At 43.4% G+C, this 18,677-nt stretch overlaps 1 non-coding gene across 1 annotated transcript; it reads right to left on the bottom strand.

The window, feature by feature from the left end:
• Positions 1–4,337: 4,337 nt before the first annotated feature.
• Positions 4,338–4,501, bottom strand: LOC146046465 (U1 spliceosomal RNA). Its single transcript, XR_014465898.1, has one exon. It is a non-coding gene; the product is annotated as a U1 spliceosomal RNA (small nuclear RNA).
• Between the last annotated feature and the right edge of the window lie 14,176 nt (positions 4,502–18,677).

The raw sequence follows: 18,677 nt of genomic DNA, 5'->3' as shown, positions 1-18,677 counted from the left end.
ATGGCCTAATTTGGGGAAAAGGTCTGCCACTATTTGCTATGTTTTGGTTGCATAGCTTTCATTCTAAAATAGCTGTTTAGTACCTTTTTGAGTTAGGTGTCAGTGTCTAGTGATGCAGACTATTTCACCTGGTGCTTATACCCATGTTTGGTGAATGTTATAGATTATATATAATGTGTATACATCATAGTTTAGAGTGTGTGTTTAGGATGGGGGTGCGATGCAATGGGTTAGCCGTATGTTCGGGCGCATACACGCTGTTAGTGTAAAAATGAACAATAAAGTTAATACCAAATATCACTCTGACCAACCAATGACAGCACATGATTGTTTGCTTTGTGCCATTGCTAAAATGGCTGCCTACCAGCGAGCACAACCATTCTCCACTGCGGAGCTGCTCTCGCTGGTGGCAGTGATGGAGAGAAGGCTGGGGCAAGCAGGGCCATTTATATCTAACCGGGACAAGCGGCGGGCATACGTGGCGGCCCGGCGCCGAATCTTCGCCCGCACCAATGTGCGAAGGACCATCGCCCAATTGGAGAGGCGATGGTCTGACCTGCGGAGGCGGGAGCCGGAGCGTCTGCAGGCTCTGAGGCGGCGTCTCCAACGCTGTAAGTATTTTCGCTGAATACACATTTTTGACAGTGGGCCCGATTCTCAAAGCTTCAAAAGTCATAAAATGGAGAGTAATATACAGGCAGCCAATCTACTTCTACCTGTCATTTTTCAAACACAGTCTGTGACATGGCAGGTATGAGCTGATTGGCTGCCTGTTTATCACTCTCCATTGTATCACTTTTGAAGCTTAGTGCATCCAGCCCAGTGAATGTTATCATTTTCACATTATTGAATATTAATATTACATGAGGTCAATTGTGTGTTGATGACATAGAATGTGGTTATGATATGTACTTGTTATAGTGATTTGAATTCTTTATTCTCTACTAATGTGGCTGTATTATGTGAACTCGCAGCCATTTATCTAATTTGCCTCATTGACTACTGGTCGAAAAAAAAGCGATTTACAGGTAATGTTTGAAAAGTAAAACAACAAATGTTTTTATATAATATCATATCATTTTTATTGTAGAATACTAATAACATTGAATGTCAAATGACACTCAACCATTTTGTTTGTTAAACCCACAGCGCGGGAGAGACCCAGACAGGCCCGTGAGGAGGCCACAGACGAGGCCCAGGAGGAGGCCCAAGAGGAGGCCCAAGAGGAGGCCCAGGAGGAGGCCCAGGAGGAGGCCCAGGAGGAAGAAGTGGAGGGCCAGGTGGAGGTGGAGGAGGAGGAGGCGGGACAGGTGGAGATGGAGGAGGAGGAGGTTGAGGGCCGCCAGGAGGTGGAATACCTCACCTCCACCACCCCTACACACACCCCTCCCCCTAGCCACTCACCCACCTCCTCTGTCTACCTCCCCCCCCCCCCGTGTACCAAGAGGAGGAGGAGATCACCCTACCCCTCCCCGATTTGCCACCACCTCCCAATGTGGAGGAAGAAGAGATGGCGGAGCTGGCTGGCAGGGGTAAGTAGACGTAATGCATCATTACTGACTTAGGTACAGTTTGTTATGTCGCACAGCTGATTACATTTTGCTATAATATAGTAAAGAGTAGTCCAACAAAATGGAAAACAACAGACACACTTTGCCCTTATAGGACCATGCTGCAAACGTACAATCTGGATGCTCATGTAGGTGATGAGTGTTTATTTATGGAGGGTCTTTGTATAGAAGCAACAATAAAACATCAATGGAATATGGACAGGCCTGATTTATACTGGAGTCCCAAGTGGCCAGTTCCCCTGGGCCCCCCTCTAGCCAGTGGGCCCGTGTTGTTGTCATGTATTTTTGAAAGGTATTATGTAGGATGGATTGACCTTAGAAATTGTTTGGTGTATGGAAGCGGATTAGTGCAGCACTTTCACCTATCTGGCAATGTGACAAGGAATCATGAAGTAATGGGTAGAGGCAGGGCAGCCGAGAGGAATGCCGGGCCCCGGTAAAATTTTGAGGGCGTGGCCTAAGTGTGTGTGTGTGTGTGTGTGGCGTGGGCACCTCCCACACTTAGGCCACACCCTCAAAATGTTTAGAGGAGGGTGAAAGAAAACTCTAAAAACTGTAAACTCAGCAGCAGCACACACCTACAGCATGTGCTGTGCTGACAGCAGGCTCAGCATGACCTCTCACGCTGTCATTGAGACACTCATGCTGAGCCTGCTGTCAGCACAGCACATGCTGTAGAAGTGTGTGCTACTGTTGCTACCCGGGAGGGACGGAGGGGGAAGGGAGGGGTCGGACCAGGGCCCCTGCGGGGCCCCTTCAGCAAGCCTGGGCCCGGGTAATTAGTACCCTCTCCCCCCCTCTCTCGGCTCCCCTGGGTAGAGGGACTAGGCTAGCCTTTTAATGTGGTATCTATTCTATCTCTCTCTCTCTCTCTCTCTCTCTCTCTATCTATCTATGTATCTATCTATCATGCAGTTTAGCTATTAAGCAGTAACATGCAGGTATATATGTATGGGTAAATGTGGCATGTTGTAGTGGGTGTATGTTTTGAGTTGAGTGAGGAGTCTTTGGCCAGGACAACTGTGAGTGATCCTCAAGTGTGGTTGTGATTTTGATATATAGATTGTGAAATGTATATGTCACACAAGTGTGTATGTGTGTGTGTGTCTGTATGTGTGTGTGTGTGTGTGTGTGTATGTATGTGTGTGTGTATGTGTGTGTGTGTGTGTGTGTGTGTATGTGTGTATGTGTGTGTGTGTGTGTGTGTGTGTGGTGGCAGCATCATGATCATATATTTGCTGCCATTACATACAGGATTGGCTAAGTATATGTTTGTATGTATGATTTCTCATGGTGTAGGTACTTAGGATTGACTGTACAAGGTGTACGTGAGTAGCATAATTAATGTTGTACCCCCTTTCTCATGCCTACAGATTACCAGGAGGCAGCCCAGGGTGTGCATGCGGCCATCATGAGGATGCGGGAGGACCTTCTGAGGATGGCTGGCCATCTCCAGGACCTCTGCGACCTGCTCCTCGATTAATTTTTTTAAACATTTTTGTTAATGTAAATAAAAGTTACAGTTGGATTAAGAAGTTGTCTGTGTGTTATTTTAGTATTTTACATTAAAAGTATAAATAGCATATAAAAAAAAAAAATGTTGATGTTTATTTATGTACACAGCAAAAGGGTAGATCACATTTTTATTCCCCTAAGGGAACGTTAGGGTTAATGTATAGTGCTTGTAAGTGTTTAAGGATCAATTAGATAAATAAGAGATGACCAGGAGCAACAATCTGTTTTCAAAGTGGTTTGATAATTGCCTAAGTGTGTCATGTGATCTATTTGGGAACTCAGATAAGAGTAGTCTGGTTTTGTGCGTAAGTACACCGCATCTGTGCGTAGTGGCCGGCTCGCGTGCGTTCTGACACGGGAAGGCCGTGCATACGCGGTCACACCGTGAAGAATCTGACTGTTTCCCCCGCACACGCATGGTTTGTATGTCGTCCGTAAACACGCCCTGTTCTTAAAGAGTGAGTCCGTCCGAATGCGGAGGACACGTGGGCGTTTTTACGGACGTTAGCCGTACACCACCGCACAGCGTGGCGCGCGGACCGCACCGAAAGAATTCGCGAACGGCCGCACCGATCAGAATAAGGGCCATGGTACTTACAGTAGGAGCTGATTGGCTAGTACTTTCTCTCTCACAATTTTCTGTCTTTTAAACTTTAACAAACATCCCCATTAGCAGGGTTTGCACAAATGTGTTAAGTGTGCGTGCCAGAACTCAGAGATCTACATTATATAGAAATTCAGAAAAGAGTAAGAAATACTGTACAGTATATGTTTTTTATTATTACAATTATGATGATTTAAATGTAAGCTTTTGTTATGCCACTACAATTTTCATAATATTTTTAAATTATATTGAATCCTCTACATGTATTCTAGTAACTCCGTATTTCAAAATTGTTTTGATATTTCTATGATTGCTAAAAATGTATTACTTTGTTATGAACTATGTTTGAACGGTTTTAATAAATATTCTATAACCTGATTTGTTATTACTGTACATCAATATAATAATACCATATACTATAAAATGGACTGAATGGAAACCATTGTTTTTTATGAATAACGATTAATTTAAAAAATGTAACGAATACATTACTTTAAAAAAAAAGTCATGAATTTACATATAAAAATATTTTACATATGAAAAATGTAACATAGATGTAACATATGTTTTTCATCAAAAGCAAACTATTTCTCAAAGTAATTTGTAAACAATACTCTCATTGTGCTCATTTTTTTTATTTTTTTCCCCAGGGGGAAATGCGAATGTAGTCCCCCACTACCACAAATTATGTAATCGAGTTTCCTGCATTTGGGGAAATCCCAGGGGTCAGCACACCCAGAGTGCAATGGGTGAGCCTCACCCTTGGAGAACCAACTTCGTGACCATGGTATCTCCCCTGCCAGGTATGAATTGTGCTCAATTCTGTTAAACGTGATATGAATAGCGCTGGTAGGAGGTCCCGTCACCAGGTCCTGGGACAAGGGGGGTCAAAGGGGACAACTGACCTGGGCCCCAGCGATCAGAGTGGCCCCAAAATCAGCCCCGCTTAGCTGCTGGGTCACTCATCCCTCCCTGCACCCAGCCACCCGGCAACCAAGTGCTGCGGGCAGCCAGCACTTGATTCCCCTTCCCCCTTCCAGCCCCCCAAACAAGAATTTTCATGGCCGCCGCTGGAACTCGGAAGAAGGGGTGGGCTCTTACTGTGCTGCGTGGGGATGGACGCTGGTCGGCACATGTAGCTCCCGCCGGCACAGCTTACACACTCACACTGACATGAACCTGCTGCGGAAGGCTCCTGGATGCCACTTGCAGACACTGACATGAGCTGGTGCTGCTGCGGAAGGCATTTTACAACCTTCCGCAGCAGCACCGGCTCCTGTCAGTGTCTGCAAGCGGCGTCCGGGAGCCTTCCACAGCAGGCTCATGTCAGTGTGAGTCAGCGGTGGGAACAAGTATGCACTCCCCCATGGCAAGGAGCATGTAACCCCCTGGCAAGGAGCATGTAAACCCCTGGCAAGGAGCATGCAAACCCCTGGCAGGAGCATGATGTAACCCACTGGCACCGAACATGTAACCCACTGGCACTGAACATGTAACCCCCTGGCAATGATCATGTAACCCCTGGCAAGGAGCATGTAGGTAAGTGGCACTTATGTGGCATAATATGTAATCGGCATTACGGCATGTGGTATAATATAAAATGGGCATTATGGTGTGTGGCCCAATGTGTATTGGGCATTATGGCGTGTGACAAAATGTGTAATGGGCATTATGGAGTATGGCCTAATGAGTAATGGGCATTACGGTGTGTGGCATAATATGTAATGGGCATTACGATGTGTGGTATAATATGAAATGGGCATTACGGTGTGTGGCATAATGTCTAATGGGCATTATGGTGTGTAGCATAATGTGTAGTAGCTATTAGTTCAGAAGTGATGCTGTCTGCGCTAGGGCAGCCATTAAATGAGACTCCTTGCCATCAATACACCCACCACCCATCCCTGCTCCACACAACTACTAGTAATTGAGGGGGTGGGAGGGCCCCCAGAAATATCATTGTATGGGGCCCCAAGATTTCTGTTGCCGGCCCTGCCTGTCACTATAGAATTATTTGTGCTGTTAAGTCAGAGAATGCAAATTCTCGTGCTTTAAACTGGGATTTTAGTTGCAATAACTGAAACCCTTCTGCTGGGCTTAACAACATGGTTAGTTGGGTTCTGAAAACTTCTTCCCGATGCTATTCATATCTTGCTTAATTGAACCAGGCCCAAAAACTTGCTATACAGTACCTATATCTCAAAAATTGTAGATTGTGATGTGCATTATCCATAAAGCAAAATATAAAAGTTGTTTCAGTGTAGTTTTTCATTACAATTACAAAGAAAGGCAAAGGTGAAGAGAACTTTTTTCTTTTACAAAGTTTTGGATTCGCAAATAGACAACTTTTTTAGCAATATCTGTGTAAACATACATAGATCAAATTGTGGCTCAAGATATCACATTTTAAAGTTAATATCCATACTCACATAAAACTTAAAAAAACAAAGTTGTATCTGTGTACTAAAGTAATGTACTTGCGAACAGATATACATGGGAGGATTAAGTAAAGACTGTATGTAAATCTTTATAATTACTTTACAAAAAAAAAAAAAAAAAACTTTTTGCTAAATAATAGAATATAAAAAAACTAAATGTACTTTTTAGAATAAATTTGCCTTAAAAGTACTCTCTATAATGTGTATAAATCATTTTATTAATGCGTTAAATATGTATAAAGTATGGACATACGAAACATTAATTTGTTTAGAAAAAAAAACTTTTCAATTCTAAAAATATCAAATAAAAAACATAATAACATTTATTTTTCAAACTCATCGTCAGTGTTTTTCTCCAGTCTTTTGGAACTAATCAATGAATCAAAAGAAAATACCTCATGTGAAAAACTTTTAACAATTTAATTGTAAAACTAAACCGGGTTTTTGTTGCCGGGGCACAGATCATCTCAGCTCACAGTTCATACTGCACCTTAGACCCGGGAAATTCCCGTGCCTTCCCCGTTCACACTGCTTCTCTGGTCTGCCCTGCCAACAAGTGTGAGGAATCTAAGATCAGCTAATATTGTCTATTGAAAGAGCAGCTTTTATTGGCTGTTTAAAGAGAAAATTTGATTGTCCATACGGGCACCACCCCCTAAACAGCCAATAAAATCTTCTCTTTCAACAGCGAAGTGCTTTAAGTTCGTTCACAGCCTGTTGCTGGGTTTTATGGATAACATAGGCCGACTTATAATATGTTATAGTACAGTGTCGAATCCTTGACAGTGCCAGTCACTTGCTTCTTTATTTCCTCCTCCCCTCTCACAGCCAGCAGCTTCACCACCTTCTCATCTCTCCACATGTCTCCTGGGCCCTTATTCTGATCGGTGCGGATATTCCCGAATTCTTACGGTGCGGTCCGCACGCCAGTCAGTGCGGCCGCGTGCGGCCATCGTCCGTAGAAACGCCCACGTGTCCTCCGCATTCGGACGGACTCACTCTTTAAGAACAGGGCGTGTTTACGGACGACATACAAACCATGCGTGTGCGGGGGAAACACTCAGATTCTGCACGGTATTACAGAGTATGCACGGTGATACCGCATCCGAATGGATGGCAAGCGGTGCATCCGCACGGAAGCGGTGTATTTACGCAAAACTACCCACTATTATGTCTATTCTGCAATACATCACATGACCCACTTATTCAATTACCTATCCTCCTAAAAAAAGGTTTATTTGGAATTGGAATCAATTACATGCCAATATATCCTTACAACCATGCCTAACACATGCATTGCACACATTAACCCTTACAGCAATTGAAGTGCAATGGTTTGTATTTGTCCCTGTGTAAAATATTATAAACAATCTACACATATACTGTTTAATGTGCAAAGAAAACCAACAACTTCGAACTTGCATAAAATATTTATTTTTTGAACAATGAAACATTTAAATATAAAGGACGAAAAAAATAAAATTAAAGGAGCAAGTCCCGGAGGTCCTGCAGGTCAGCAATTAGGAGCCGCAAATGGTGGCCCATCCGCATGAGGGCCCCACGGACACCCTCATCTGCTGGTGTTGTGGCATCTGTGGGCATGTCAAAGGGGCAAAAATTAGTCATGATATTCATGCATACATTTCACATACTGCTACATAAATCGCAGAAATGCTAGGTGACATGTATATATATATATATATATATATATATATGTGTAGAGAGATAGAGACACACATAGATAAATAGATATGACACATACATATCTACATACATGCAAACTTATTTAATAAATGCTGTGTTTTTGTCCCTCTACCCTTTACTCTGCACAAGACATAACAGTCATAGTGTTTCTTCTGATTCACAACCCACCCATGACTAACCAATGACAAGCATGTCATGTCCTCCGTCAATAACAACTTGTCACAATCTCCTCAGTATAAGTTCAGTGATGGTTCGTGGCATGGGAGTTATGCAAATGTCAGGAATGCACAGTACACATCCTCAAAATCATAATTCAGTCTAAACCAACCTACAATTCTGTGAGGGGAAAAAAACAATCTGAACTACAGGGGGTGTTTAGGTAGAGGAGGCTCCAGGGACACTGTCAACTTGTGACTCCATTCCAAGGTAGGCCGGCCCATACTCCATTTATAGCATACATCATATAGTTTAGAAATAACATTCACCTAAAACATATATTCCGCTATATGATGGGACAGAATCTACGCTTGCAGCAGGTGAATTTAATCCACAAATGATACACTCATCCCTTTACTCCAGGATCCTGTTTAACTACAACGGTTATGTGGCAGTCAAAATGGAGCTCCAAGCCATCCCACAAACCTGTGTAATTAAGAGGTGTCCTGGATGAAAGGGATGCCTTGGACACCCCATCTAACCCGTACCTGTATCTGTAGCTACCCACTTTGGGTTATGTATTAATAGTATTGTAACAAAATTTATCCTCACCAGTGCTACATAACAAATACCAGTACAACTAATTCATGAATGATGCATTATGTATACATACCGATCTGTTCGGCCTCCACCGCCTCACACGCCTCCTCCCCCTCTGATTCGGCCGACTCCGGGACAATCCTGGGCTCCTCAGCCACCTCCTCCGCCACCAACACCTCCACATCCTCCTCCGCCACCAACACCTCCTCCACATCCTCCTCCGCCACCAACACCTCCTCCACATCCTCCTCCGCCACCAACACCTCCTCCACATCCTCCACCACCACCTCCTCAGGCACCTCCTCCACCACCTCCTCCACCACATACTCCTCCTCCACCATCTCCTCCACCACTTGCTCCTCCTCCTCCACCATCTCCTCCACCACTTGCTCCTCCTCCTCCACCATCTCCTCCACCACTTGCTCCTCCTCCTCCTCCACCTCCTCCACCACTTGCTCCTCCTCCTCCACTTGCTCCTCCTCCTCCTCCACAAGCACATCCTCCTCCTCGACCACCGCCGGCACCTCCTCATCAGGCTGTTCCCTCTCCTCAGGCACCTCCTCCTCGGCCTGGGCTGCCTCGGCCTCTTCCCGTGCCTGTCGTGCTCGGGCCCGTGCTGTGTGGTAGAAAACAAACATCATTGTCAATGTAGGGTCATTGGGGCACATGTATTAATCCATAACAAGAGATACATGGAAGGGTGATAATGATCGAAAACAATGCTTGAAAGTTGCTCCTTACTGTTAATGGACTCCAAAATGTGACATATAAGTTATTATGTGATTGTTAGTAATTTGTTCAATCATGACAACCCTTGCATTTATCAATGTTTAACACATATTAGATCTGGCACATTGTATGCATCAGAATCAAGAATGCTATGTAATTACATATAAAAGCCACATGACTGCATGTTAACCAGGAAGAAGCACACATAACAGTCTATGGACTTTTAAACCCATGGACACCCAGTTATCATTAGACAATTTTTATTGTTGATATATGCTATGATGTAAGTGCGAAATTTCATAGCGAAAATACTCACAAACAGCTATCTCCCTCCTAATCTCTTGGAGTAGCTGGGGCTGGCGCCTGCGGAGGTCTGACCAGCGCCTCTCTAACTGGCCGATGCTCCTCCGCACCCGGGTGCGGGCGTAAATACGGCGCCCTGCCGCAGCATAGGCCCGCCACTTCTGGCCATTTGTAATAAAGGGCCCTGCACGGCCCAGCCTTGTCTCCATGACGGAGACCAGAGCCCTAAGTTCCGCAGGTGAAAATGGCTGTGCTCTGCGTGTCTCCGCCATGTTAGCACTGGCATCAATCAACCAATCATGTGCTGTCATTGGTTTATCACAGTTATTTGTGTTAATAACTTTATTGTTCATCTTTACATGAACAGCGTCTCTGCGCCAACACAAATGGCGAAAAATTCGCATGCCTTAAAAACGGTAGTGCTGATGTATGGCAATGAACAAATCTGATATATATAAAACACAGTGTGTATGCACTTTGCAAATCGAATAACGCATCGCACCGCCAAGCAACGCGTGCTATAGCTTGGCAACGCATAGCTGGACTTCGCATTACTTACTCTATGCATCTATGTGTATGTGTACATTTATGTTTAAAAGACACATACACATACTTGCAGGTATCCTGAGTCCACCATTATACACCAGCGCTGCCTGCCTGCCTGCCTGCCTGGCTGCTCCTTGAAATTGCTAAACATGTTAATAAATTCAAATATCATATATATATATATATATATGCAAACAAATCATACATCAACACAGAAAAAAGTCACCACCACATTAGAGAATAAATCAATGTACTCACCAGACATCAGTGATAGTATCAACTACAATAATGAAGATATAACAAACACATAAGATCCCTTGCACAAGGTATAATAATGCCCACCTATATTGTACTTCCACCAAAACTAAGCACATATGATAAATATCTCTTATTTCTTTGCCATTAGGAGGGCAGGCTGGCTAATTGTCGTTTTGTAAGACTGACAACTAACACACTGTACTTATTTGAAGGGGTGATTTTTACAACAATTGGTGTGTTCTGGTCAACTATATAAAATGTACCTGAAGAATCTTTGCACCACAGAGTCCCGCAGCTGGTATCCCCTCCGGCATTCAGGGGCGCGGGATGGGCGCATGGGCGGATCTTGCGGCTCAGATGGAACCTCCCACTCATCAAAGGGTATCTCACGCCGCACAGCAATGTTATGGAAAAATACACACAGGCCCACGATCCTCGACACCATTTCAGGCGCATACTGTAAGTCACCACCAGTGCGGTGGAGCACTCTAAATCGACCCTTTAAAAGGCCAATTGAGCGCTCCACCACTTGCCTGGTGGCAACATGCGCCCGATTGAATGCCTCCTGTGGGCCCGGTGCTGGGGAGCTGTACGGCGTAAGTAGCCAGGGCGTACATGGGTAACCGGAGTCACCCAGAACCCACGCATCACGGCCTTCCAGCTCTTGTAGTCTTTGCCAAATCCCGGTTTGTCGGATAACATGAGAGTCATGGGCACTTCCAGGAAACTTCGAGTTGAAGGAGAGAATTTCCATGGATGGGCCACATACCACCATCACGTTCAGTGAGTGGAACAATTTGCGGTTCCTATATATCTTCTCACTTCGAGATGGAGGCACAAATGGTACATGGGTGCCATCCACAGCCCCTATCACATTAGGGAAGCCAGCAATTTGATGGAAGGCCTGCTGGCTTCTGCGCAGGGTCTCGGTGGCAAATGTCATGGCCATGAAGTGCCCCTTGCGCCTAAACATGGCCGACGTCACACGCCTCAGGATTCGGCAGAAGGCCGGCTGAGATATTCCAGCAAGTACTGCCACTACTTGAAGAAATGCAACACCGCCAGCAGCTGTGTGTGAGGCGGAATTGCTGTCGTGATCCCGTGAAGAGGTTCCAGATCACTCTCAATTAACGAGAGCAGATCCAGAATGACATGTGGCGGTAACCGGTACCTAGTAAGTACCTCATCATCGGGCATACCAAACAGAGTCACCCGTGTGCGATAGATTCTAGCACGTCCTGGCCTCCTTGGGCGACGAGTGGGGAGAGCCGCAAGTGCCCTTAGCCTCCTTGCCATGAATGCCATCATTGCTTCAGCAACCTATAAATAAATGAACATAAATAATGATGCACCTTTGCACATAATGGCCATATCCGACAACAAATAGATTTGTAGGCTTCAATACGTACAATAGATGGCCGCCCCGTGAAATCACGAATATCCATTTGACTCTATAATGATGTAACAATAATATGAACTCAATACACACCGTCCTAAACACACAGATGCTTACAACATCTAACTACTAAACACTACTTGAGTATCAAAGGTGTCTGCATTTGTTGCCGACATCATGTACTATGAGACATTTCACCTATTGCTGGGACATGTTGTCCTGCAATAGATGGACACACACAGGTTTAAGACCTGTGAGTGAAATAGTGAACATGTGACATGTTGCAATAATGCTACAAAGCCTTTGCTGGCCCAACAATCTGTAGTCAGTGAGGCAATGGTGCATACATTCATACACTTAAATTGTTAATGTATATCATATCTACAAGGACCATGGAAGAGCTTACCTTAGACCCTGACAACTACAGATCTGGAGACAAATGATTCTAGCAGCAATTCACTATTTATAGGCCTCTCACATGTGTTGTCTATAACAGTAGTGATGAGTATTGCATGACTTGTGGCCTGGATTTTCTAAGGGATTGGGCTACTTTTAGATTGCAATCAAACTCAACAATACCACAGTAGTCATGAACCAAATGTCATGTCATGCTACCAAATAGCATGTATATTGTGCGATAGTCACAGGTGTATCAGAAGATTCTATGCAATGTTAGAATTGGTGACCAATATTTCATGTAGAAGTTTCGCCAGGTTTTACACAATGGCATTTCCGCAACTATGGCCGTGGCGTATGCGGCGCGAAAAAAACGCGCCGTACGCAGGCGGCCGTTATGCTCGCGCACGGAACGCAGCTGCCGCTGATGGACGCCAAACAGGATACACAAACAGTATATAAAGGTGTATTAGAATGTGACAAAGTTGCTGCTAACATGTCTGGATCGCAATCAGAGGTGGACCAGGAGTTGCAGCTACTGTTTGACAGGATGGACTCCAGCACCTCCTATGTGCCACTGCACAGGCAGCCAGTGGGAAATGATGAGGCTGCTGGCCCTTCTACAGCAGGGCAACCTGCACCTGGCCCTTCTACAGCAGGGCAACCTGCACCTGGCCCTTCTACAGCAGGGCAACCTGCACCTGGCCCTTCTACAGCAGGGCAACCTGCAGCTGCCTCATATGCAGCCTCAGCAGAATCATTTGGAACACAACCGGGGACTTCACAAGATACTACCATGGCCAGCACTTCAAGTACAGCGACACGTGCCAGTGGGCGTGGGCATGGACGTGGCAAGGGGAAAAAGAGGCCAACAGAGGAACCAAGTTCCAGAAATAAGGCATATGAAGCACAGGAGCTTGCCATCCTGGTTCCGCGAGCACGTGATTGGATTGAGTGTCCACCGGAGAAGCTGACACACACACGCAGATGGAAGATTTGGGAAGACATAACGGCAGAGATTAATGAAGTGGCGCCACAAGTTCGTGAGACGGAGCACGTCAAGAAGAGGCAAGTTGTTTTGTGATACATGTGCCCAGTAATAGACAAGTAATGTTTGAATTCATGCTTAGATGGATTTGGCAAATGGCCGGTGAGGTTGGTACGATACACAGACATTATTGCCATGTTATTTAGTTGAGAGTTAGAGTAGGGTGAGTGTGAATGTGTATTGTAACGGTTGATATCATAGTTGAATGTAATGTTATCTTTTTGACATTAAGCACATGTCGTAATATGTAGCACAGAGCAATGGCTGCAACAGCAAACATCTGGAGTGACTTGTATTAATATGTCAACTTACATTGCAGGTGGCACGACTTCAAAACCAACCTGAAGAGGAAGATGACCAAGCGGTGGGAACACAGCCAGAGATCTGGGGCCGGGCCCATGCCATCAGGGCTAGAGTTCACCCCCCTGGAGTTGATGGCCGAGTGCTCGGTAGCAGTTGAGGAGGTCAGGGGGGTGAGCACGATGGATAGCGAGGCCCCAGCTGAAGTGTTTGCGTCTTTTCTGGAAGGTAAATATTTGTCATGCCATAAGCTTGTGCAAGTAATTATCTTAGAATGTGTCCTAATTGTGTTTATCATTTTCAACAGACACCCCACTGCTTGGTGAAGACTCTTCTCAGGAGGTGGAGGAGTCCGTGCCACCTGGCCCCAGTGGTAGGCTTGTGCAGCAGCAGGCATCGGTCCAAGCCAATTATGCCAGCTTGGCCCAGATGCTTGGGGACATTAACCAGCAGGGAGAGTTGGCATCAGAACGGATGCGTAGGACCGAGGAGGTCATGGCGAGCTTGGTCAGCACCCAGCAGTCCATCGCTGGGAGCATGCAGGCCATGGCTGAGGCGCATCAGGCCATGGCTGCAAGTGTTCAGGTGCTGGCCGAGCAAGCCACGCGTCAAAATGATCTCCTCCTCCACCATAATGAGCTTATGGTGGAGCTAGTTAACAGCAATAGGGTCCTAATGTCATCCGTTTCTGGTGCATTACCACCAGCAACACTCCCTGCTGGCAGGAGGGGTAGACCATCCACCCCCTCACCAGCATCTGCTCCACCTGCCCCAGCATCTGGCCGTGGCCGAAGAGCTGCTGCACAGGCCAAGGAGCCTACCAAGGGCAAACGTGCTCGCAAATGAACTTGTGGCTGCATTAATCTCCACCGTTATGTGATCCCAAATCTTTCATTGTGCTGTGTGTGTCAGCTTCTTGTGTCCAATCACGTGCTGAGGGTAACCAGATGAGCCCTTGCTTCATATGTCATTTTTGGTTCCCCTGTTGGCCTCTTTTGCCTGCCATTACTGTCAGCTGTACTTGAAGTGATGTTGCTAAGTCCCTTTGTGTTCCAAATGATTCTGCTGTGGCTATGAATGTGTGCAATAATATTTATTTTGTATTATAATTTATTTCGGTACATTCCTGGCATGGTTTTTGGTATTTTGTATTTTATTTATTTTTTTATTGCTTCACAGTGTCATTGTCTGTGAAATGTATTTAAATAAATTTCTTTAGTTAACCAAAATTGTGTGGTTTAATTAGTACATGTAGAATACACATGTGTATTGATAGTATTAATATTCAGTGATGTCCATTCTTAGCAGTTTAAAAGTGTGTGACAAGTACAGCATATGTGTGTGTTTAGTAAAGGTTCCTTGAAGCAGCAATGGTTTCAATTAAAGCACTGACAAGCGTGCCATTAGTGAGTAATGAGTAAAGGAGTCAATTGTATTGGGTTCAGGTGTTAATGCTTGTAGTCATTAGGCGTTCCGTTCGCCTACCGCAGGACCGAGTGGTTTCCGCAAAGCAATACTTGCTTATGGACACCGCACATTTCTATCGGTTTTGTTCGCGTGCATTCGGAGTGCTATCCGAATGCACGCCCCCCAACATAAGTGTACTCCCCCGTGTCCGCCCATGTTTCCTCCCAGTTTTGCCCACTTTGAAACTACGCCCATGTGTCATTCCGCATGACGCCCATAATACGCCCATATTTCCAGACTGATTGCGGTGCACAGTTTTGTACGGGATTTGCACGAACAGGTACGGAGTCAATGCGTGGCACATGCGCGTTGCGTTCTCCACGCATGCGCAGACGCCGTAAAGACGCTATCCGAAAGTATGCGGAAAAGTACGCATCAATCAGAATAAGGGCCCTGGTCTCATTCCCCAATCAGCTTGCTATTTCACGTCCTGTGTGAAAAACCTGGGTCGCGCCTGTTCACATTGGTGGACACCCGTTTAATTCCCAGGGGGGTAGTGGGTTTTGCCCTGGTGTTTATGGTGGGTTTTGCCCTGGTAGGTTTGTCCTGCCCCAGCAAAACCCACCATTCAAGGGGATAAGTAGATGAAATAAAATATACTGAATCTGACTTTTTTCAAAACAATCAGCCACATGAGTAGAGATTGGTTTATTGGTTTTATTCTAAATTCTAAAGCAGAATCAAGTATTTTATTTACTTTAATAAATGTTCAGATCTGTTTGTAACTATTGTGTACTCTGTTATACTGTTCAGTATCAATTACTGTAACCTCAGTTGTGGTAGAGACAATACTCTATATATCTTCATTGTTAACTAAACTATTACTAAGTAGATAATAATAAATCTTTGGACGATTTTCCTCCTGGTTTGTATGCATCTATACCTCTCCAAAACGGTTTTGGGATGAGATAATGATTCGGTCATTCTCAGTGTTAGATTTGAGATGATCCTCAGCAAAAGATAAATAGATTTTAATATTATACCTTACGTACCCAATTTATAATATTTCTTTGAATTAAAAAAATTATCAAAATTTACTTAGAAAACAGATGATAGTTTACTGTATGTTCTTATCTAGTTCTCTGAAGATCCACATCTGAAAAAATGCAAAACAAAAGTTTCAAATTAACAATGCTGGTGGCATAGCAAATTTCAGGAAACCAGCATTGTATCCACGGTATAGCCAGTTTCGCAACCATAATAGCCAAGCTGAACTTCTGAACAAACAGCCCAATGCACCGATAAATCTACATTTTTATCAAACATTGCATAATGCAGGCCTATGTCCCTTTTTTCCAGACCTTCTTACAGATGAGGCATGACCAAATGAGAAGACTGAATCTAATATCGCAGTGTATGTTTTTTTAAAAATACATGTAACCTCTTTATATATTCACAAATTGACCATACTTTTCTTTGACGTCACTGAAAAATGTTTAGATTCTGTAACTTGAACAAGTTCTTTCACTAAAACAGAAAACGGTATTTAATTATTTTTTTACTTGAAATAAAATTCTTTTTTTTTTTTTTTTTTTATTATTAAGGACCACACATCCTTCTTTATAATTATTTTCTTAAATTCTGTGTTGAAATATATATTTGTATATTTTTGTTTACCATATTATTTTTACTTTTACCAGCATAGACAATACAAATTACTTAAAACAAATCTAGCAAGAGCAGTTGAAATTGCTAATTATTCATCATGGACACTTTGGCTGATGTACAGTTAGTTTACATCATTATACTATGTTAAAGTGTTTAAAAAATTACCTGGTGTAACAATAATATTGGTCTGTTTCTTGCTCTCACCAATTGATTATGAAACTATAGTAAAAAAAATATGGATTTTCCTAAACAATAAAGAATATAAAAGAGTGAAAATAAAAATAAAATAAAAAAAACAGGATAATGGAATTTCAATTGTTTATTGCATTCGGTAGCCACTAAATGACGCCCAATAAAGTAACTTCCTTGTTGCTCCTATTAGGCATGAATAGTTGCTGACACCAGCATACCAGGTCTAAACAATTGCATTGCAGCCAATGCATGATGAGAACACAAAAATACTCACACAATTTTATTTAAAAATTCATATGGGCAACAAATAAATGCAAATACAAGTCACAAGTCTGAAAACTGTTGAAATAATATATTAAAACAATAAAAACCATGCAGCACACTTAGCACAGCACATAGACATGATCCTTTTAGAGCCCCTCTCCACGTAGATGCCAGATAACGCATATTACTGATGTGATCACATTGCTTATATCATATACAAACCCTTTGCAAAGACGGTCATTGATAAATGGTCCACCAAATGAAGCCGTATCGTGGCAAGTTCTTCACTAACATGGCCACATCTAATGCAACCATTAGAAAGAGAAAATTTTAGCAAATATCAATAACAGACCACTCTGCTCCTTCAACTCACCCATAATTTGTACAAAACAATTCCAACGTTTTTTAGATATGCAAAATTACACACAGGTGTTAGAATTATAACCTCCTTACCTTCAACCTCCTATGTTCAACGATTGTAACCATCAATGGTGAGAATGGTAAAACCATTACATCTGTCCCACCTGTAGTGCAGCATGGTTTTATCCAGTTGATTTTTGTTTGTTTTACTGACAAACATGAATCATGCACCAAATGTTCCAAAGAAAGAAAAGGAGGTTCTCTATCAAATAGCATTGGATCCCTTTAAAAATATAGGACAAGTCCTGAATGCCACCAACTCTAATCAGTAAATTAACTAAGATGGGAGTTCTATTGAAAAATGAGATGTTCCCCATAGCAACTAATCAGATTATACTTCTTATTTATTTAGCACCTTCTAGAAGATTATATATACTGTATACTGTAAATAGTAGTATGTCGATGGTTTGGCACTCACACTGTAATAAATTGATATCTTTGCCCGGTGCCTTCTCTGTTGTAGATGAATATGTAGAATGTGGAGCGGCACTCCTGGGTCCAATGTTGCAAAACGACACTAATGCAAGTGCTTTGTTTCAACATTTCGGTTTATTGATTTAAAACAGTCATCAGGAATATATATATATATATATATAAGCTTGTGGGTTGATATAGGAAACATCATATCTTCAATAGAACTCTCATATAATTACATTTACCGCTAATTTTGTTGAGTCCTTCTGCAGAGAGAAAATGCGCATGCACCTTTCTGCTGTTCCTGGCTGGTCTCTCCAACTGGTTAGTCACCTGTTCCTTGGTAGCCTATGCGTCGGTTCTTGGGACCCAGCAAAGCTATATTCCCAGACAACATGAAATGAAAGCTACATACAACTTTCATCATCTCTAAGTGAGCCGACACTGGCAGAGTGGCTCGGAATGCATCAAAGTCACATGGCAGTGACCAATCCCTTCCCAGGATCCCACCTTTTTTTCTTCACACACAAACACACAATCAAGGAAGGATGGTGGTTAGGGAGAGATGGCAAACAGGTTTAGGGCCCCAATGGGCTAAAACAAGATACTTCTACTAAAGTTTAATTTTATTTCCTTTGAACCTTCCCCCACATGCTAAAACTGAAAAGAGGTGATGTTAAGAACCAATAAGATTCTGCCTAACATTTCTCTATTACATCCTAGAAAACGATAGACAATCTACTTGGTT

The sequence above is a fragment of the Crinia signifera genome, chromosome 11 (assembly GCF_055691185.1).
Source record: "Crinia signifera chromosome 11, ASM5569118v1, whole genome shotgun sequence".
Lineage (NCBI taxonomy): Eukaryota > Metazoa > Chordata > Amphibia > Anura > Myobatrachidae > Crinia > Crinia signifera.
Note: the sequence above shows the minus strand (reverse complement) of the source record. Positions and strands in the feature narration are given on the sequence as shown.